This window comes from Vulpes vulpes, chromosome 1 (genome assembly GCF_048418805.1).
Source record: "Vulpes vulpes isolate BD-2025 chromosome 1, VulVul3, whole genome shotgun sequence".
Classification (NCBI taxonomy): domain Eukaryota; kingdom Metazoa; phylum Chordata; class Mammalia; order Carnivora; family Canidae; genus Vulpes; species Vulpes vulpes.
In genome coordinates, this window is record NC_132780.1 from 36,993,525 (window position 1) to 37,017,382 (window position 23,858).

At 34.5% G+C, this 23,858-nt stretch overlaps 1 pseudogene; it reads right to left on the minus strand.

The window, feature by feature from the left end:
• The window catches only part of LOC140597798 (uncharacterized), an 83,050-nt pseudogene that overhangs the window by 2,369 nt on the left and 56,823 nt on the right, over positions 1–23,858 (minus strand).

The window sequence follows — 23,858 nt, forward strand, 5'->3', positions numbered from 1 at the left end:
ACTTTGTTCTCTTCACAAAAAGAACTAGTATCCATTCAAGAAAAAAGACCACTGATAGTCTTAGAAGGCTGTGGTGATGCTGAAGCACACTGCCTTTCACCTGAAAAACCAAGACAGACTACATTAAGAGGGTAAGAGGAAGCTGACAACATTGCCCCTCCCCCAGATAGTGCAGCACCATAAGGAGAGGCCTTCCCTGAGCTTCTGATTCCTCCAATGTGGAAAGAGAACCATGGAGGACAACCAGATTCCTCCAGCATTGTGGGCCACTTTGTGGGAGCCCCTAATCTGATCATACCGTGGGACTGCAGGGGAATCTATGATGAGGAAGTGGGGAGGGGCTTGCAACAGCTGCCACACGTATCTTGGCAGACAGAGTTCATACCTGTGGTGCCCAAGTAGTAATCCCAGCCAGTGGTTTTGCTCATATTAAGACCCAAGCTGGAGGTGCACTCTGACTAGGAAACTATAATGGCACATATCTGTCTTATATGGATCCTCAAATTGAAAGTTTTGCTAGCTTTAAAGCCTGGTTTGCCCATTCCCAGGCAAGATGCTGAGTCATAGCCCTACCTACTGTGGAGAGTGTCTTCGAGCCCCATCTGACCAGAAGGGCTGCTGACAAATCCTAGAAGCTGTTTAGACCAGCACACTTGAGCTGAGAGGCAGGAAGGCAGAGCCAACAGCTTCCAGATCAAAGCTAATGCCAGGCTTGGAGCCTTCCTATGCTAAACACAGACAGGGGGATTATTAATTCATAGCCAAAGCTAAAGGTAGCTCTCAGGGAAATAACAAGATTTCTTGAGACAAATAAGATGGAAATACAGCATACCAGAATTTATGGAATGCATCAAAAACAGTTTTTTTAAAAAATTTTATTTATTTATTTGACAGAGAGAGAGAGAGCACAAGCAAGGACAGCTGCAGGCAGAAGAGGGAGAAGCAGGCTCCTTGCTGTGCAAGGAGTCCAATGCTGGCCTGGGATCCTGACCTGAGTGGAAGGCAGAGGCTTAACTGACTGAGCCACCCAGGTGCCCCTGCAAAAGCTATTCTAAGAAAGAATTTCTTAGCAATAAATGCCTACATTAGGAAGCAAGAAATAGCTCAAACAAACAACCCAACTCTACACCTTAAGGAAGTAGAAAAAAAAAGAATGAACTGAACCCAAAGTTAGCAGAAGAAAGGAAATAACAGATTAGAGCAGAAATAAATGAAATAGAGAACAGAAAATCATTATAAAAGATTAACCAAACTAAGAGTTGGTTCTTTGAAAAGATACACAAAATTGACAAATCCTTAGCCAGACTAATCAAGGAAAAAAGAGAGGACTTAAATTAATAAAGTTATAAATGAAAAAGGAGACATTACAACTGATGCCACAGAAACTCAAAGAATGATAAGAGGCTGCTATGAGAAACTGTGGGCCAACAAATGGGCAACCTAGAAGAAATGGAAAGATTCTTAGAAACATACAACTTACCAAAACTGAATCAGGAAGAAATAGAAAGTCTGAAGAGACCAATTACTATTAAGGGGATTGAATCAGTAATCAAAAACTTCCCAATAAAGAAAAGCCCGGGACCAGATGGCTTCACTGGTGCATTTTATCAAACATTTAAGGAACTGACACCAATTTTCCTTCTTAATCTCTTCCAAAAAAATATTTAAGAGGAAGGACAAACTCATTTTACCATGTCAGCATTGTTTTGGTACCAAAACCAGAAAAGGAAACTACTAGAAAACAATAGGCCAATATCCCTGAATAATATGAATGCAGAATTTTTTTTTTTTAAGATTTTACTTATTTACTCAGAGAGACACAGAGAGAGAGGCAGAGACATAAGCAGAGGGAGAAGCAGGTTCCCTGCAGGGAGCCTAATGCGGGACTTGATCCCAGGACCCCAAGATTACGACCTGAGCCAAAGGCAGACACTCAACCACTGAGCCATCCAGGTTCCCTATAGATGCAAAAATTCTTAATAAAATACTAACATTCACCATAATCAAATAGGATTTATCTCTGCAATGAGATGGTTCAACATATACAAATCAATCTCATTAACAGAATAAAAGAAATGAATATATGATCATCTCAATAGACACAGAAAAAGCATTCAACAAAATTCAGCGTCTATTGATGATGACAAATATCTTACCAAAAAAAGAGGGAGAAGTTATCAGGATTGGAAAGGAAGAAATATAATTGTCTTTATTTGCAAATTCCATGATTTTATATAGAGAAAATTCTAAAGACTCAGCCAAGGGATCCCTGGGTGGCGCAGCGGTTTGGCGCCTGCCTTTGACCCAGGGCGCGATCCTGGAGACCCGGGATCGAATCCCACGTTGGGCTCCCGGTGCATGGAGCCTGCTTGTCCCTCTGCCTATGTCTCTGCCTCTCTCTCTCTCTGTGTGACTATAATAAATAAATAAAAATTAAAAAAAAAAAAAAGACTCAGCCAAAAGAATGTCAGAGCTCATTGATAAATTCAAAGTTGCAGGACAAATTCACATACAAAAATCAGTAGTGTTTCTATATGATAACAACAAAATTTCTGGAAAAAAATTGATCCTACGTATAATGACAGCAAAAACAATAAAAGATATTTTTATTGTTTTAAATTTAAAAGATATTTTATTGTTTTAAATTTATTAGGAATAAATTTAAATAAATTTTAAATTTATTAGGAATAAATTTAACTAAGGAAGTATATGATCTCTATGCTGGAAACTACAAGACATCAATGAAATAAAAGAAGAATAAAGAAGGAGGTATCATTCTTCCTAGCTTCAAGCTATACTGTAAAACCTATGGTCCTCCAAATAGTAAGGTAGTGGCTTAAAAACATAAATAGATCAACAGAACAGAATCAAGTGCCCAGAGATAAATCCAAGCATAGATGGTCAACTTCTATTTGAGAAGAGATCCAAGCATACTTAGTAGAAAAATGTCTCTTCAATAAATGGTGATGGGATAATTGGATATTCCCATGTGAAAGAATAAAACTGGACCCATAAATTATGATACCCACAAAAATGAACTCAAAATGGCTTAAATACTTAAATGTAAGACCTGAAACCTTGAAACTCCTAGAAGAAGACAAACAAACAAACCTCATAGAAAAAGACTGGACTTGTTACCAGAGGCAGGGAATGGAGAGAGAGAGAGGGAATTGGAGAAAGGTGCTCAAAAGGTCCAAACTTCCAATTATAAGATAAATAAGTAGTAGGGATGTAATATATAAACATGATGACTCCAGCTAACACTACTGTATAATACATGGGAGTAAATTTTAAGAGTTCTCACCACAAGGAGAAAAACATTTTTCCCTTCTTTATTTCTTTTATTTTTATTGTATCTCCATCAGGAGATGGACGCTCGCTGAATCTACATATGTAGGCAACATATGTAAATCAAAATATTATGCTGTATGCTGTAAACTTACACAGTGATGTTTGTCAATTATTCCTTAATAAAACTGGGGGGAAAAAGTAAAAATGGTCTCTGTCATTATCAAATCAGCTTAAGAGCCACAATTTTCATGATTCTCTAATTTGAGGAAATTAGTAGTGAACAATATTATGATTCCATCTCTGCTATTTGCAAGTCTTTGCAACGTTAGTCTGGATCTCAGTTTGGCTAGCCAGAAAATTATAGGGATGAATTAGATGATTGGGTAAACAGTCCCAGGGCTGGCAAAAATTTCTGCCTTTGGCCCCATTCTGAAATACAATCATGTCCCCCTTGAAGTCAAGAGTGACCTTAGGACTTATCTCAGTCATGATACAAGACATAAAGTGACATATATCAATTTTGGTTCATGGTCTTCTTCCTTCCCACAAGGATGTAGAAGCACATATTGAGGAAGAGGTGCCACAAGATTGGAGGTACCTGCAAGGCTAACCCACCTCATGGGGGCAGTGTGTGAGGGACTTATGAAGGTTTTGCCTGAATGATGAAATTTCACTGTTTTAAGCAATGAGGTTCTTTTGTAATTTGTTATAACGCTGTTACCTAAATTATTCTGATTGTTATAGATGATTTCTAGATTATCTTTCAGTTCGATGAATTTGTAAGCCAAGATAAAATATGCTTGTCTGAAAGTCCAACAAAATAAATAAGGAAAACCATTGATTCGTAAGTCTGATAATTTGTTTTTGTTTTTGTTTTTTTTTGTGAAGACTTATTTATTTATTTGAGAGAGAGAGTGGGGGATGGGAGACAGAGACAGAGGGAGAGAGAGTCTTAAGCAGACTCTGCCCTGAGTGCACGGAGCCAGAAACGGGGCTCAATCTCACAACCCTGAGATCACAACCTGAGCTGAAACCCAAGAGTCCATCACTTAACCTACTGTACCGCCCAGGCACCCGAAGGCTGATTATTTGAAACAAATGTCATTAGATACAGAATTTGGGGTAGTTCAGAAATAGCAGTTACATCTACTATAAGTTTTCTAGGGATGCACATTAGAAGTTTGCCAATAGGTTTTATATCTTGCAATTATTTTGCAATATATTTTTTTTCTCTAGTAAAGAGTTACTTGAATTAGAACAAACTTAAAATGGATAAACATTGTTCAACAAATTTAGTATGGACTATGGGATTCAGTCAAGCTTGAATAATTCTTGACACATAATGTCATAATGACAGTATTCATTTGTAGTAATGGATTTGGTTTTGGCCTTATGAAAGATGGATATGATACAGGATGGAGAAGGTTCTTAGCTCCATGGAAGAAATGAAATGTCAGCTCTCTGCTGTTGTCCATCAATAGTTCAGGGATGCCAGCATTTTAGGCCAGGTCATGTTTTATTCAAAATAGAGTTGGATAAATATAACCTAGTTCAGGTAATTATTAAGTTAATAAATTAGTCTTTGAAGCTATTTGGCTACCTATTAGGGTTTTAATCTTATATTTAGAAGTGCTGCACCTTGATCCATGGATTTTTTTTAACATGACACGCATTCTACTTTTGCAATAAACTCTTCATTTTTAGAGTTTCTGAGTTGAAACCTTTCTGCCAATAAGTGAAAAATACCAGTGTTTAAATATATTGATCTATTTAGTATTTATTGCACTATGAAAATTTATTTTTTTTCTTTAGATGCTAATGGGTATATATATATCTCAGTATTCCTTTCTAGGGAATATATTTATATGAATTCAGAACAGATATGAAAACTCTGAAAGTAAAAATCTTTCATAATAAAATACTTTTTGTTGCTCACATGCTATTTCACTTCAATGAAAATGGAATTAATTTTCTCACAGTTAGCCACCAACAATCTAAAGAAATAGAAGTAATCTTAATGCTGTATCAGTCTCTCTGCTGTCTTATTTTTCATTCATGATAATTCCTTGGATAATTATTAATGCCAAATTACTTTCATTTTTTAATGTATAAAAATCATGACAGCAAGCTTCAAATGTTTACTGAACGTTTATTCAGCTTCAAAAATATCTACCTTATTATTATCATCCTATTATTGTTGTAAGGCCTATCTTTTTCTTATCAAATGCCAATTATGTTAATTCCATTTATTTAAATCATCCTTTCTCTGCTAATTGCTAATGTTTCCTCTATCATATATAAAGGTCTCATTTAAGTTTGGATTTATAGCTTGTGTTTTAAAATTTTTATTCCCCAATATTATCAGTTTATTGATGAAGAAATTGAGAGTTAGAAATGACTGGATACTTTTTCCAAGTTCGTACAATTTATAAGTAGACCAAAGTCTATTAAAAAGCACAGTTGGAACATAAATTATCCTTGAGTGTCTCCATTCAAACATCCATGCAAAAGCAAGAGACTGTCAGGGTTGAAACCATCTTGTCCAACATAAAGAAAGGGGTCAATATCCAGTGAAAGTGCCGAATTGGTGTAGAGCTAATTGCTGAAGGAAAAATACCTTAATTCCTTTGAAGTCAGAGCAGGTAGTTACAACTTTTCCACCAACAAAGACTGGGGTTAGGGAGGGAGACAGATTCCATACAGATTGTTTCTATTTTGTTCATCACAGTGAACAGAGTAAAGAGACAAGGAGAGTCAGCTTTGGCCTTAGTCAAGAATACAGACATAGAATTTCTCTTGAAAAACATTAAATATTTAATGAAAAGGGGATTGAACATAGGTCATGGGTTAAAGGTTGATAGTCTCAAAATCAGTGTTATTTGCTAGGCATGTTTCCCAGTTCCCTTGTGCTCAGAAAGCTGATTGTCAATGTACAATGTGTGCAGTGTATCACACACTGAGCTAATGGTACTGGCAGGACTAGAAGTAATTGGCCTGTTATAAATTACAGGACAAACGTATGATTTGTCATTCCAGAAGGAAAGGCCTGAGAGAATCATGCCAGGTGCATATCATAGATCAGTGTCAATATTCATGATTATACCTGTGAGTAAACCTATTTCATTTTTCTGTACATCCAATAAATTGTGTATCTAGACAGAAGATTTATCCACCATTAGGTAATGATGGCTGGTACAGAAGTAATTTTTCTCTATATTTTTTCAGTGATGCTTGCTACCTTTCCAGTAACAAAGATCAAGAAAAAAAATGTTGGAAGCATACATTTAACATGCTGGGTATAGCTTTATTCAAATTTCATCATATTTTAGATTAGTAGAGAAAATGAATAGAATGATATTATGAGATGAAAAGGCACATGAGACTTATTCCTATCTTTTTCTTTGTCATCTTTAAGGGATTTATGCCCCACTAGTTTGGGATATTTTTCTCTCTATATCTGGAACCATCTGCTGCCACTTTTTCATTTCAGGTTGCTGGTTCATTTTATATTTTGAGAGGCAATAAACTCAGTCATCTACTTTTTTCAGCCTTCACAATCCGTACTGTAGAAGAACTATCTTCTAGATGGTTTCAAACAATTTTGGGGCCTAAAAAATATTTTCTCTACTTTCTCTCTCTCTCCATGACTTCCATTTTTTTAGGCCATAATTATTGTCCAATGAATATTATCTCCTTCAACTAATTGCATGTGCTTTATTATTGTATATATTTGGAAGCAAGTAAGACATGTTATTTTACTATTGCATATAGTTCAATTGGCACTCATATACAATAATTAAGTGGATGACTCTGTTGTCATTGTTCACCGCCCTTTAATTTAAAGCTCCCTTAAAAAAACTAAGACAAGATATGACTTTTCTAAATGCTGCTCAAGGGGGCTCCATTATTATATGTATATCACCACACATGGGCACATTTATAATATGGTTATGTAACATGAAGTTTGATCGTGTTTTGTTTAATTATTACAATCTGATCACTAACTTTTTTAATTAGTCAAGTGATTTTTAAAAATTTTTTAATGTGAGTGCTATCTCGGGGGTTGATCCCCTCAAGATAAATTCCTATGGCAATCCACTCAAGAGTTAGTTGTCAACTATGGACTTGTGTGGACAGAAACAGTCTTTGTTGCGGACTATTAGTGTGATTTGTAGAGTCTGTCCTGTCTGACTTCTACAGATTTGAATAGTTGTGTCCTCTCAAAGTTCATATGTTTTTTAAACCTAATCCCCAATGTGACAGTATTTGAAGGTGAAACCTTTGAGGGGTGAATAGATCATGTGAGCAGAGCCCTCTTGAATGGAATTAGTACCCTTATAAGAGACCCCAGTGAGCCTCCTTGAGCCTTCTGCTATGTAAGGACACAGTGAGAAGATGGCTGTCTATGAGCCAAGAAGGAGGCACCACTGGATGCAGAAAGTGCCATCATCTCAATCTTAGATGTCTCACCCTCCAGAATGATGAAAAATAAATTTCTGCTGTTTATAAGCTACACAATCTATAGTATCCTGTTATAGAGAACAGACTAAGCCCTAGCAAAAGGAGCTGTTTTATTTTATTTTTACGTTGTAATAATGGAGCTGGATTTTAGGTACAGGGATAGAACAAGAAGTCACAGAAAAACCTGAGGGTGACACTACCATTATACTAGTTATTCAGAATTGAAACATTAAAGTCCTTTGATTTCTACCTGTCATTCCTCTCATTCTCATCCCTATAGCTAATGGACTAAGTTCTACTGAGCCTTCAATATTTCCATTGCTCTCATCATGGAGAAGTTTTTATATCATTCCTAGATACTTCTTTCAATTGTCTCCCAGCTGGGCTCTTTCTGTTCAGCTCATCCTGGTGACAGCTGTCCTTCCTATTAGGTCACTCCTCTCCTTAAAGTCCTGCATTTACCATACTTTACCCATACTTTACCATATAAAGCCCTGGCTCTTCATCCTTCTATGCATTCCCAGTCATCTTTCACTGTTACTTTTACTTTTTTCCTGCTCTTTCTTACTTTTAGACTCTGTTCATACCATTCGCCCTATCTGGAATGTGATAGCTCTATATCTGATCATTTAAGGCATACTTCCTCTTCAAAGGCCAGCTGACAAACCATATCCTCTGAAAACTTTCTGATCATCCCAGCAAGAAAATATCTTCCTTCTCTGAACTCCTGAACCTTTGTATAACTTGATGCTTTTAACATCTGCTGATGAATTCTAAGTGCCTTGAGTTCTTCGACTATGGATGCCACATATTTTTTATTCCTTACAATGTCTAAAAGATTGATACATGTGTATATTTAATAGATATTGCTATATATGTGAATTAATGTTTCTCTGATTTAGGATCAGCTCTATGCTTCACTGAATAATTCTAACAGGTCAGCCAGTGTTTTTTAACTTTTTTTTTTCATAGTTATTCCCCCTAATGAATCTTTTTAGCCATATTTTTTCCTAATTATCCTTCCATGAAATAATAATACCACAGATACACTGTATATATATTTATGCAATATATGCAAATTTATAGTTTGTGCATTAAAAAAAAATCACGAGAGTTTTGTTCCTGTCAAGAACCAGATTTTGCTCTTTGGAGGGTAATACTGCTTCCTTTGAGAATACATGATTTAGTCTTTTTGTTGAAAGCTGTTATCTCAAAAAAAAAAAAAAAAAAAAAAGAAAGCTGTTATCTCTTGCACATAGAAAATCTTACATGCATTATGATATTGCAGAGGAATATGTTCAGGAAAAAGGGAGAGAAAGACTGATTATTTACTGAGCATCCACTAATTTGCCAAACACCATGCTAGATATTTTGCATATATTATTTTATTAAATTTCCTAAAAAAGCCTACAAGGTAAGTTGCACTATTCTGCTCAACTTGCCACAAAGAATCCATTTTCTCTTAAAATTTCTGGCTCTGTTTATATTAACTATATATGATTTTCCTCTCAAGATTTCTTAATATCTTGAGTAGTAAGTTTTAGTATGCTAGTGTACTGTAGGGGCCACGCAGTACCTAAAACAAATCCTTCCTCCTTCAAACTACTGACACTTCTTGTATATCTGAATTATACTGCGGGATTTAAATTATTTTTTTGTGGAAAAGAAATGAGTCTTACTTCTTTAACAAAATTTGAAAACTGCTGTTTTGGTATAATTCCCCTCTACTTGATTTGATAGATGAAAATCTGAGCCTCTGAGAGATTAGATAGATCTCATGCCTCTGGTTACAAATTAACTTAGTTGTGCAATGGAAGTAGATTCTAACTTCTTATCTGGGGGACAAATTAATTACCTAAAGAGTTTACATTTGCTCTAAGGTATTTGGTTGATTCTATTTAGATCTTATGGTCATTGTTTATTTAACAGATAGTATTTTCGCATTTTGATGACAAAAAAAATCATTGGACTAAATTTCTATAGTCTTTTGATTAGTAAGATACAGTATTTACTCCAGACTGAAATATACTACTTGATTCACTGAGCTGAGAGACTGTTTTTCCTTAGCATGAGAACGTCACCCAGTGAATGACAATGTTTTGAGTGGAACATAATATAAACCACCGTTTTTGATATCTTTACAACACACTTGTATTTGTCAAAATACCACTGCTAAAATTAAGTGATGGTAAATGAAATAAATGGTTTTTGATTATATTTCATATATGTTTGTGTTAAATGAAGGGTCTTAAGATTATCATTTTATATTTCTTAGAATCTAGTTTCTATGTGAACTGCCTTTTTTTTTTTTCTTTTTGAAAAAGCAGATAGAATGAAGGTGTGAACCAGTGATACTTACTTTTTTTTTAAAAGATTTTATTTATTTATTCATGAGAGACACAGAGAGAGAGAGGCAGGGACATAGGCAGAGGGAGAAGCAGACTCCACGCAGGGAGCCGGATGTGGGACTAGATCCTGGAACAACTCCAGGATCTGCCCTGAGTCAAAGGCAGATGCTCAACACCTGAGCCACTCAGGCATCCCCATTTTTATTTCTTAAAGTACATCATTGGGGCACCTGAGTGGCTCAGCGGTTGAGCATCTACCTTTGGCTCAGGTCGTGATCCCAGGATCCCGGGATCGAGTCCCACATCGGGCTCCCTGAGAGGAGCCTGCTTCTCCCTCTGCCTGTGTCTCTGCCTCTCTCTCTGTCTCTCATGAATAAATATATAAATATCTTTAAAAAAATAAAGCCCATAATTAATAATGTGAGATATACTTTTAAAATAGCACATGAAAGTCTGTGCTATACTATTTTTGAAGAACTAATAAGTTCAATGAATTGCTGGTTTACAAGAGGCGTGAATGAAGATGGATTTTCTTGGTTCATTTTTGTACCCTCCCTCTACTTGTCCATCTGTCTAAATCCTAGTATTGCACCACTCACAAACCTGAGTTATCACTCCCTCCCTTGAATGCTGGGAAGAGCATTTTCCTTACTGTCTTTTATGGCACGTATATCTTTCTCCCTTGCTCTAAAGTTGTCTGTGAACTGCTTGATCTCACCTACTAGATTACCAGTCCTCAGAAAAACAGAGCCTGGAACTACTTCATTTTTCCATGTCTTTCTCCCCCAACTATGGCATGTGGCCCAAGATTTGATGAATTCATGGATGCAGGCTCAGTGATGGGGTTTCCTTCACTTTGTGACTTTCTATTGCTCTCTGAATACAAAATGGCACTTCATGGTTTCCTCATTTTTCTTAAACTGGTTAAGTTCAGGGAATGAAAAGATGCCATTTTAACCCAATATTCTCCCAATGCTGCTAAGAAGGTACCAATTAATTCTAATTGCAGTGGCAGGTTTTAGGGTGTTGGCTCTTCTTTATTAAGATTATAAACAGCAACTTAGTTCACCATAGGTCACAATGTAGCTGTCAGATGGCAGCAACTTCTAATCAATATCCACCTAGATTGGATTCAACCTGGTGACCTAGAGGTAAGCATTAATCCTTTGAGTTATCACTTCCTTAAGAAAAGAACGTTTATTTTCTTTCTTACTCAGGCATTTATGATTGCTTTTAAAACCCCCTCAGTGCCAACATGTTTGAGACGTGAAATTTCATATACAAATGTTCACTTTCATTTTAGAAAGGTTTATTGATGTGTTTAGAGTCATATAATGTATATTTTTTTTCACAGAGCATATCTTGGTAGTAGAAGTATTCTTTGTTATTGTATATGCTGATCTAAATGCAAACTTTCAAGACAGAATTAAAGGATGTGTCAGTGTCAGTTGGAATATTTTAAAATGCTAAAGAAATAGAATCAAACTTTTTCACAATGAAATATAATCTTGTTAGTAGGTCTCTTTCAGTAATTGTTTTAAATCAGGAAAGTTTGACTAGAAACATGGATCATATTGAGCAAAAATGAATAATCATGGTAGCTATTCTATGTTTGACTTTTACTGAAAATAGGATGAAGCACAAAGTTACAGTTTTAACAGCTAATAGGATTACACTTTATTACAAAAAATGAAACTATTTTTCTAACTTTGCACAATGCATATTGAGAAAAAAATATTCTTAATATTTGTTACCTACACTCATAAATATCTTAAGCGGTTTTCCTAAAGCATGGTTTTTCTATTCAGCTACATATATGCCTGGCTACAGGAAATTCATTCAAAGTATAAGTGCCAGATCTTTCCATTGCAATAACATATGTAATGCTAGTATCCAACTGCCGCTGCTAGGACTCATAACTATCATCAGTCTAACCAGAATCTAAATTCCAGCCACTGAGAAAGTAGCAGGATATGGGACAGGGAAGCCTGCAATGAAAAGGCAGACTTACTGAGTTCTGGGACAGATTTTGATATTTAAAAGAAAAAAAAATTAAAACAAAAATGTTTTAAGAAGGAATTGGTACTATATTTGTGATAGACCTTCATTGTCTTCAAATAACAAGACCTGATTTAATTCACACTCTTCCAATGCACTGATTTCTCTTGGAGTTATGGTGCCTTTATTTGAACTGAAGTAAAAATAGAAAATAATTCAGAAAACATTAAGTATCCAGAGTTTAAAGATATTGATGTGTCTTAGATTATTTGATATGTTTCCTGGAATTGAGATAGAGAAGCTTAAGGACTCCACTTTAGAAGGATTCCATCTCTGCTATTTTTCTGGTTGGCTCCATTTACTCATGTTCTATATTTGGTTTCTAAATAAGCCAAAGAAGCTATGTTCCTACTTCATGGAGGAAGCAAGAAAGTTAATTACTTTCTGAGTTTTGTCCTAAGTTCCAAACACCTAATAACATCCAAGAAGAGCCAGATCTTGAACATCAGCTTCAAACAAACCTCAGCTGAGGCTGGTATCAACATCCCCTACTTTGACAATTTATGAAATAACACCTATTGTTCACCTGACACTTGCCTTTGATTGGACTCTACCCTGGATTCCTGAAGGAACACGCACCCTAGACCCCTTTCCAATATAAAACCCCTAACCCCAAGTAATGATGAGACCTATTCTCATTTTTTTTTCAACTCTCCCAGACAGACACTCTCGCAGACACTTTCCTAGACACTCTGTCTGTTAGTCCGTGTCTGTCACTCACACTAGTCAATAAACCCTGCTTTCAATTTCTCTGACTCACATTTGAATTCTGTCCTGAGTAAAGCCAAACACCTCCTGGCTGGTCCTCTGGGACCTTCTGAGTCCAATAAAATAATTGCAGTACAAAATTCAGAATCTAGAGTTTAAAAAATTATTTGACTATACATAAATTAAAACCTCAATTGAATAATGAAGAAAGCAAAAATTCAAGAACTGGGAAATATATTCACCAAGTAGAAGACTTGAAAGCTAATGTTTCCTGTACTAACAGCTCTTAGTCATCAGTAAGACCCCATATAACTGAGTAAAAACATCATGAAACAATTCAGAAAATAAAAACACACACAGACAAACACACACACACACACACACACACACAGTCAAATAGTCAAACGGTAGTATGTGTCATCCCATATAAAATCAGTTAACTAAAATGTTTTACCTACCAATTATTTTAAGGGCAGCAACGTTTTATGTGAAATTTCTTAATTTTAAAATATTGACTCAATTTGTAAAAATTGTGTTGGCCAACCAAAGCAAATTTGGCCTCTGGCCATGGGTTTGAGAGTACTAGGCATAATTTAAGCATTATGAGACTCCTTCAGATATTGAAGGATGTCTGCTCCACAGCATTGAGCAATCTCTGCAGAATTTGGGAGGGAATGATTCATGAGGATGGCAGTTACCTTCCACTATCTTCTTTACTTCCACTGACATTAAAGAATACCACCTATCTGTGGAATTATTCCACAATAAATGGTAACATAGAGTTTTCTGGGAAGCTTGAGATTAGAACAATTTACATACTGAACAGAGTGGAATATTGGGTAAATAGTAAAGGTAGTTAAATTTCTTACTATTCCCATGCTTACCCAGCTTACAGGTATTTTTTGGAAGAAAAGCATGAAGAATTCAATAATTTTTAAATCAGTTTTACTGAAGTATGATTTACAAATGTTAAAACTCATTCAAATATGAAATATTTAATAAGTTTTGCTTTTATATCACATTTTCATCATCCTAAGAAGTTTCCTTCTGTACCTCTTTGGTCAGGTTTTTCTTGTACCCCATCCTGTTACAGCCACTGACCTGCATTCTTTTACTACCATTCTGCCTTTTTTGTATTTCATGTAAATGGAATCATATATAATGTGGTCACCTATCTTCATTATTTCACCTAAGATAATGATTTTGAGCATCATACATGTTTAAAAGGCGTTTTATTCTTTAAAGACTAATATATCAGTGAATGATTATGCCATTCATTTGTTTATTTGTCAAATGATGGCACTTGGGTTGTTTCTAGTATTTAACATTATGAATAAATTAGCTATGAAAAAAAACCCAGCACACAGGCCTTTGTGTGGCCATATTTCATTTCTCTTGGGAAAATATCTAGGAGTGGGAAATATCTAGGGCTGTATGTAGTATGTGAATTTTTAACTTTATAAAAAGCTGCCAAACAGCTACCCAAGTAACTGTACTCCTGTCAGAAACATGAGACTTTGAATTCCTCTGCATCCTCACCATCATTGGTTTTATCAGTCTTTTAAATTTTAGCCATTTTAGTTGTATGTATATTTTACTCAGTAAAGTACTAGCCCCCCAAATATAACAACTGCCATTTTGTATTTAATATTGTTATAAGTTATGCTATTGTGAAAATGTTCTTAATTGTGATAAAAACTTATGTTTGCTTAAAAACTTATTTTTGTGAAGATAATAACTTAAGAGGAACTCTTCCTAAAAATCAGGGCTCCTGGGTGGTGCAGCAGGTTAAGCATCCAAATCTTTGTTTCTGCCTAGGTCAGGATCTCAGGGCCCTGAGATCGAGTCTTGGGTGGGGCTTTGCACTCAGTGTGGCATCTGCTTGAGATTCTCTCTCCCTCTGCTCTTTTTGCTTGTGCAAGTTCTCTCTTGCTTTCTCTCAGATAAATAAATAAATCTTTAAAAAAATAAAAATAGATAATGTACACCACTTCACACTATTTCTCTAGAAGACATATATAGATGACTAATAAACACATGAGAAAAGGAAATGTAAATCCAGTTTATTACTTTCTACTGATTAAGATGGGTATTATCAAAATAACAACACAACACAGAAAAATAACAAGTATTGCTGAGAATGTAGAGAAACTGGAGTCTGTGCATTGCTAGTGGAGTAAAATGGTGCGGCTGCTGTGGGAACAGAATGGTGGTTCCTCATAAAATTAAATACAGAACTACCTTATGACCCAGCAATACCATTTCTGAGTATATACCCCAAAAAACTGAAAGCAGGATCTTGAACAGATATTTGTACACTCAAGTTCACAGCAGCATTATTCCTAAATGCCAACAGTGAAAACAACGAAGTGCCCATTAACAGATAAACAAAATTTGTTATATAAAAAGTTTTAAATTTATATAATCTGACACAACAGTTGCATTTTTAGGGACCTGTACTATAGAAATAATCACACAGGAATGCAAATATGTAGGTATATATTCACCTAGATAGACAGACATAGAATTGTTATAATACTAAAAATTTATAAATAATCTAAAGTTAATAAATAGGAGACTGTTAAATAAATCCTGTATATTCATATGGTAGAAAAAAAAAACATTGATTAGCTTTCAACTTACACTTTAATACGTGCATTTAAAAAACTTTTTAGAAAATTGCGAACAAATAAAGGCAAACGAATGTCTAATTTCCAAACCTAAAAAAAGAAAAAGAAAGAGAAGTTTAAAAATTATAATTTCACAAAAGGCAGGAAGAAAAAAGAAAATTGTCAGTTGCAAACACAAAATAATATTGTAAAAATACATCAAAATATATCAGTAATTTTAATAATTTAATTAAACTAAAAAAGAACAATATACAAATATTCTTAGATCTTAAGCATGTTTTAAGACTAATAAAAATATTATGCAACAATATGATTTTAACTGTGTTAGAAGAGAAATATCTGGGATTACTTAGATTAAAGGCTAGCTATTTCATTTACCATCAAACTATGTGCCCTTGGGCATATTTCTTCATCTTTCAGAGACTGCTTCCTCAACCTGTACACCTGGGATATATAAACTTACAGGTATTTGTGACGGTTGTTTATAGTGAACAAATGTGGCTAGCACAGACCTACTTCACATAGAATAGGAATAATTTTTAAAAATTATCACTGAAATTTATTCTTGGTATGAGAATATGTCCTAAATTAATGGGTTGACAGAGTTGTCCAAATTTTAGACAGTTCTCTTATTTCTTTTTAAAAGTAGATCATGTATTTAAAAAAAGGTGTATCACGCATTTTCAAATATTGCCTTCATCTTTATAATAAGAGAAAAGATTAGTACTACTTGGGTGAATATGAGATGTATTATCTTTAGCAATTAAACTCACAGGATTCTTTGCTATTGGTGTCATTTCTTGAAAATAATTAAGGTGATAAAACACCCATTTGGATGTACTAGTAATAAGTTGGGAGAATTAGATGTATAGTTGAGCTGGGGTTAGGGGGTTTTATCTCATTTTGTGTATATTATAGTACCTAGCATATTTTTGATACCAAATGAATATTAATAACGAGAGCAGTAATAATTTCAATTTAGTTTTCTATGTAGAATACAGATGTAGCAGAAATTTCTGCTGAACTTTTTCTCCTAATGCAAATTCTGAGTATTACTCCCAACTTTACTCAATGGACTAAATCTATGTTCTCCCGCAAGTTATTTAATATCTTTGTACCTATGATTCCATCTATAAAATGGGGATAATAATACAGACCTATTTAATTATTTAGTTCTTCAGAATGCTGAGATGCTTTATTCAAGTTAATTTTATGAAAGGTATTTCAGGTCCAGACTGTTATTAAACATATTTATATGATGTAGTAAAACCGACAGTGTAGTATCAATTATACCAATTATACATGGTACTACACTGAATGCAGAGCATAAACATAAAAACAAAAACAAAATATCAGACTTACTTTAGCAAGCTTGCAATACAAGTGTTAAGTTATGTCATATAATAGATTATTCAAAGTTGCTTGATGTGATCATTTAAATGTGAAAGAATTATCTCAAAACTATTACTCTCCCCTTGTAATAGTTTAAGACTAGCTGAGATAAAAATGAAATCCTCTGTTTTAAAATTTATGTGCTTTAAAAATATGTTGATATTTATAGTTTTTAACATATCAGAATATGAGAATTAATGTCAATAATTTATAATGATGCATTGATGTTTATATTTTTCACTTAAAAATGCAGCATCACAAAATAAAACGTCTACCATGAATTGAAACACAGTAAAATTAATAAAATGAATACAGTGGGTTTTGCCTTTAAAACTGAAATTAATTAAAATGACAACTGAATTAATATTGAATAATATCAGACAGTGTTACACAGCTTAGACATATAGACAAGGATGGAATTTGATTTTTTCAATATTTGTGAATCCATAGTCTAGGGTCTTTTTAATAATTCTCTTATAATAATTCATATCATTTTACTTCTATTATTTATTTATTTATTTATTTATTTATTTATTTATTATTTTGCCTACTGTGTATACTTACTGATAGAATCTCTTTCCTTCTTTCTCTTATTGTTACATTAATTTCCTAATGGGAGATTTTTTCACAGTATCATTCCACCTTGCCATTCATGGTTTTTCACAGGTTCTCTGCCTCTGTCTGTCTCTGTCTCTGTCTCTCTCTCTTTTTGTTAGCATGTGTGATACATACAGCTAATTGTGTCCCAATATAATTCTTCTCTTTTCTTTGATAATAGAACCTCTAAATTTTAGCTGAACACATAGTTACTAAAAACTTATTTTTCAGTTTCCCTTGCAGTAGTTGTGCTTTTATGACTGTGTTCTGATTTACAAAAGAAAGCAGGATGATCATAGGGCATCTTTTTTGAACTAACCAAAAAAGAAAGCATTATGTGCTTTCACCTTCATCTGTTTTGCCACTGTGTGTGCTATAAAATGGATGCTGCATCTTGCACCGTTACAGTTGAGGTCACAAATGATGGAGCAACAGGATAGAAGGAATCTGGGTTGCTAGCACTGCCAAGTACCATATCAATGCTGGCAGGGCTGGGCTACATAATTTGTGGGGTTCTATGCAAAATGAAAATGTGGGACCCTATCTTTAAAAAGAAAAATGTCATTAACATACTAAAATATAATGTTTTTTCCCTTTTCCTCAGTCTATCTCTAGACTTGTCATGATGTCTATTTGCTATGCAGCACCATTCTAAGAAAAAAATGTTAGATTATTATGGTGAATTTTAATATTCATCTTTGTACAGTTTATAATGTCAGTTTTAAGTGAAAATATAAGAGCATTTAGCTTATATGTATAATTAAGGAAATAACACAGTATGTATTTTGTAACTCACATATGCTCATATCAGAATTGTGGAAATGCTAAACAAAACTAACTCAACTATTTTTATTTCATTTCATGAAAAATGTGCATTCTATCAATGCTATCTACCTCTGGTTTACTGATGAGTAAGAAAGGGCTGAAAGGAAAAGTAACTATGGTTGCCCCATCTTTCACTTTTCTTCCTTTTCATCCTTATCATTGCAGGTCATGGGCAGATACCAGCAAGTAGAATGAGTGAAAAACGATACAATAGGGTTCCTTGAATATTTGCATTTCTTAAAATATTATTGCTTTTTTCTTTCTTTTTTTTTTTTTTTTGCATTTGAAGCAAGTTCTTTTTTTTTTAAGATTTTATTTATTTATTCATGAGAGACACAGAAAGAGAGAGAGGCAGAGACACAGGCCAAGGGAGAAGCAGGCTCCATGCAGGGAGCCTGACGTGGGACTCGATCCTTGGACTCCAGGGTCACGCCCTGGGCCAAAGGGAGGCACTCAACCACTGAGCCACCCAGGCATCCCTGCATTTGAAGCAAGTTCTAACTTGACCAGGCTCTTTGGGGCTGTCAGTGCTTAGTACTTAGTCTGAGAGATAACAGACTTATATTGTACTTTTATTCTCCCTAATCTCAAATACATTCGAGGTGCACTTGAATCTCTACATATTGGGTATCACAAAAGTTATATAGGAATGGAATGGAAAGGAATGGCAGTGTGTATTTTCTCTGCTCACATATATGCTCCATTTTACCACTGTGTTTCACTAACCAAACATCAGTTTAAAGATAAAATTATTCTATTTCAGTACAGCTTCTGAACAGCATTAAATGTATGGGCAGCCCGAGTGGCTCAGTGGTTTAGCGCTGCCTTCTGCCCAGGACCTGATCCTGGAGACTCAGGATCAAGTCCCATGTTGGGCTGCCTGCATGGAGCCTGCTTCTGCCTCTGCCTGTGTCTCTGCCTCTCTCTCTTTCTCTGTTTCTCTCATGAATAAATAAATAAAATCTTTAAAAATAAATAAATAAATGTAGGAGGCACTGAGTGACTGCATGGGTTGCATGCCCATGAAGCTGGTTCTGACCCTGGTCTGCTTTCAGAGCCTTGTAAATTTCAGATTCTTATGTAAGGCTTTGCTGTGTTCTGGCTTCTGTCAAACCCAGCTGAAAAAAGTTTTTCATTAGATAAAGCCCCTACCTTAAAGTCTGACATATAATAAAAACTCAATAATAATTGTAGTTATTAGTAGTAGTATTAATTATTCCCATTACATTTGCCATGAATATGGCAGTCTTTGCCATAAATATCCATTGTCTATAGCTATTCTAGCAGTATCAATTATTTCAACTATATACTCAGTACACACATCAGTTCCTTATCTATAACTTTACTTCTAGAACATGGGTGGGTTGATTCTGACAAAATCCAATCCAAGACAAATGTATTTCTTTGTGATATTCAGCCTAAACCTTAACCACAAAATCATATGTTCTGAATTCTTGTGATAGGCAAAAACAACAACAACAACAAAACAAAACAAAAACAGAACACAAATTTTTGTAGCTTTGCATTCATCAGTCTGAACTATATCTGCCTGACCGAGATCAGGAAAAAGGAATATACATATTTCCTGGTGACATTAAATTTGGTTTAAAAAAAATGGTAGTGAATAGCTCATCAGCTTCTTAGCTGAGTATTATGTTACATAGCCTTGATGCATTTGCTTAGTTAGAATACTGTCTACAAGATAGGGAGCCAAGTTTGCCAGAGACATGGTAAGAGGGAAGCAGGTTAAGACTGTCATAAAGTCTCATTCACCCTAAGCTAAAAATAATGAATGTGCAACTGTAGAATTAAGTCACTGGTACTGAAAAAAAAAAAAGTCACTGGTACTGAATGGACCTACAGAAATTAGGAAAGGAGATGAGTTAATCCAAACTTAAAGGTCAGTTTCTTAGACTTTAAAATAAATGCTAATAAATTATACCCAACTCCCTTTGTTTGAGTTCTTCAAGAGCGGGAAACAAATCTTATTATTATTGTCCCCCAGTGCTTAGCACAGTGACTTGCACCCAGTTGACAGTCCTTAGATGTTTGTTTTATTCTTTCCACAGCAAAACACAAGACAAGCTCAGACAAAAAAATGAAATGAATTGAGAACATACTGACACCTTCAAATAGCTGTCAAGAATTTAGAGGCCATGTCTTAAATGGTTTGGACATCTGGTGAAGTAACACAAAAATAGAAACCCCAGTAGGATTTTTCAAAACTGAAGTAGGAAGAAAGAGATCTAGAAGCAGCCCTTGAAATCCCTATAGGAACATAATAAAGAAAAGACTTTAAATAGAAGCCTTGAACAGAAAACTTCATATGCTACAGGGGTTTAAAAAGGTGGAAGGAGTTCGTATCTCTGATAATACGATGAAGGTCTTTATTCTATGTAGATATGAGGAATGTTGATATTACAAGACTCACTAGAATAAGTACGCACTTGCAAATATATCGTCAAATACTAACCATTTAGAAATTATTTCCTGTATCTTCCGGACAATATTTTTTCATCTATCTATGGATGGAACTATCTGCTAAAGTAATATCTAGAATATTCAAATCTTTAAGTATTTCAGAAATTATGAATTTATTAGAAAAAATACCTACTTAAAACATAAATAACATACACTAACTCACAGTATGTATTGCATACATAAAATATTTTACAAAAAATATAATCGTAGCAATACCTGAGTCAAGTTGTCTGACAATTTTGACTAGGAACATAACATAGTGATACAATTTATTATGTCTTGGTCCTAATCTACTTCTCTGCATTATTTTCATCAGTTTGGCAGTTCTTCAAGATTTTGAAAGATACAGTTGGCTATATTTTAATGTACCAAGGTCATCTTGGAATTTAACTGTCATCTCTAGCCTGCTTAAAACATGATATGACTTCAGTGATGGCAATTAGCAAAGGTGTTTTGCTTGTTTTCCCTATCGTGTGTAGAGAAACGCAAATCATAAGAGCAAGCATGCAAACAAGCAAAACAAAACTGAGCTTTCCACAAAGAAAATATATGTACAGAAAGTCTGAAATTCACTGACCCATCCAGAACACTTTTACTAATTCCATTGTGTTCCTGTTTTAAAAGTCTTTTTTGTTTGTGTTTTTGGTCACAATTTTTTGTGTGCATGTCTTTGAGCTTCTGATACTTCTCAGGCAGTGAGATGGGAAACCTTGAAAGAATATTGAACATGGACCATTGAACTGAAAAAAGACGAGTTTTACTGTTTTGTCCTATGATGACATCCTCTTGTTTCAGTGACTTTTTTGGTGTCTCTATATAGTTCCCCCCACCAGGTTTATTTAAGTATAATTGACAAATAAAATTATAATATCTAAAGTGTACATCATGATAATTTGGTACACATACATCGTGAAAGATTCCTCCCATTTAGTTAATTAACACATCCGTGGATGTGTTAATTATATATATATGTATATATATATAATACATATTATATATATATAATACGTATTTTATATATATATATATATATATATATATATATATATATGGTGCATGTGTGTGTGTGTGAGAGAGAGAGAGAGAGAGAACATGTAAGTTCTATTCTCTTAGCAGATCTCAATTCTACAATATAGTCTTATCAATTGTGGTCACCATGTCACACGTTGGATACTCCAATCTTCTTAAGGCTGAAAGCTTGTACCCTTTACCAACCTTTCCTATTTCCCCTACCACTTAACCTCTGGCCATCACTTTTTCTACTTTCTGTTTCAATGGGTTTGACTTTTTTTTTTTAAGGTTCAACATATAAGTGATATCATGCAGTATTGCTTTTCTCTGACTTTCTTACTTCACTTAACATAGGGTTTTGTGCAATGTACCTTCTGAGGACTTGGACTCCATCTAACCACCCAGGAATGTCAACATATGGAAGCAGAGCTGGCTTCTGAGTTTGTGATCAAGCTCCCTGGCTGGAGAGCAGCTGTAAGAGGTGTTTTTTTTTTTTTTTCTTTTCTTTCTTTATTTTTTTTAACATTCATTCATGTATCTTTTTCAATTCTGTAAATTTGTGGACAATGTGATAGGAAAAGTGCTCAGCAACAGAGGCAGATACCATACACCTTAAAAAAAAGACTTCTTTTAAGACTTTATATTGGAGGTAGAAAATAAGAAATATCTAATCTTTAGAACAGTACTTTCATATTTGATCATAATCGCCATGCTCAGGAAAAAAAAAGAGAAAAAGAATCTGGCTTACCTTGTTTTTTAAAAATTTTTTAAAGGATTTTATATATTTGAGAGAGAGTGAGAGAATACGAGGGGAAGGGGTCAGAAGGAAAAGCAGGCTCCGAGCTGAGCTGGGAGACAGACATGGGACTCAACCCCAAGATGGTGGGATCATGACCTGAGCAGAAATCAAGGGTTAGATGCTTAACTGACTGAGCAACCCAAGTGCCCTTTAGCTATATTTTATACTATTTTTGAATATTCCTAAAATAACCATTCAAATATTTAAATCTCTATTTTGAGAAATAAATTAAGGGAAAATGTCATTTAATTTTTTCAGAATGCATATATACCTATTGGATATTTATTAAGTCCAAAGTGCTGCTGGGTACTCTGAGGGAAGACAGATTAATTAATGCTTATTCTCTTAAGGAGTTTATGATCAATTAGAAAATAGAAATATAATATATAATATAAAAGTTCATAAAGATATATCCAATTGAAACAACATGATTTCAGGAGAAGAGGAAATTCTAGGAAACTTTAATTTTACAACTTCAAATACTTCACTTAAAAGAGGTAGCTTTCATTTGACTGAATGTTGGGTAAACCTAAGTTATGTTCCCAGATAAGAATTTGGGGATGGGAAGGATATTTATTGTAGCATAATAACCATGTGACACTGATTATTGTATGAGAAAATAAATTTTTCTCCTTTCGTCATGCCTTAATTATGTGAAAGTCACTATATTAGAAAATACTTGTGTTACAAATGAACACAAGATTCAGTTCCTGCCCTCAAACTGTATCTTTCATGGTCTAAAAATCTTGGATTTTTGGCATAAATATTTGGCATTAAAATATTAGGACTCTGAGGATGTAACCAAATTAAAAGCAGAAAGGATTACAGAAGGATGGATAGTAAGCCATATGGAGTATTATGGGTTCAGTTATCCAAAACCTCCTCAGAATGTAATGTTGGTTTACAGTCCCAAAGGTTTACAAGTCTCAAAGTAAGTGGATAGTAGCAAAGATCCAGCATTAAGAAGCAACTATGTTTTTCAGGTTTTTTTTTTTCAATTTTGCTACAGTTGGCTATATAATATACCTGTCTCTATAGCACTGTATTATTAAACCTCAGACTTTTTTTCTTTTTTTTGAGAGGGACAGAGAGAGAGAGAGAGAGAGAGAGAGAGAGAAAGAGGGAGTGGGAGAAGGGACAGAGGGAGAAGAAGAGAGAATCTTAAGCAGACTCTATGCTCAGTGTGGAGCCTGATGCAGGGTTTGCTCTTGTGACCCTGAGATCATGATCTGAGCCAAAAAAAAAAAAAAAAAAAAA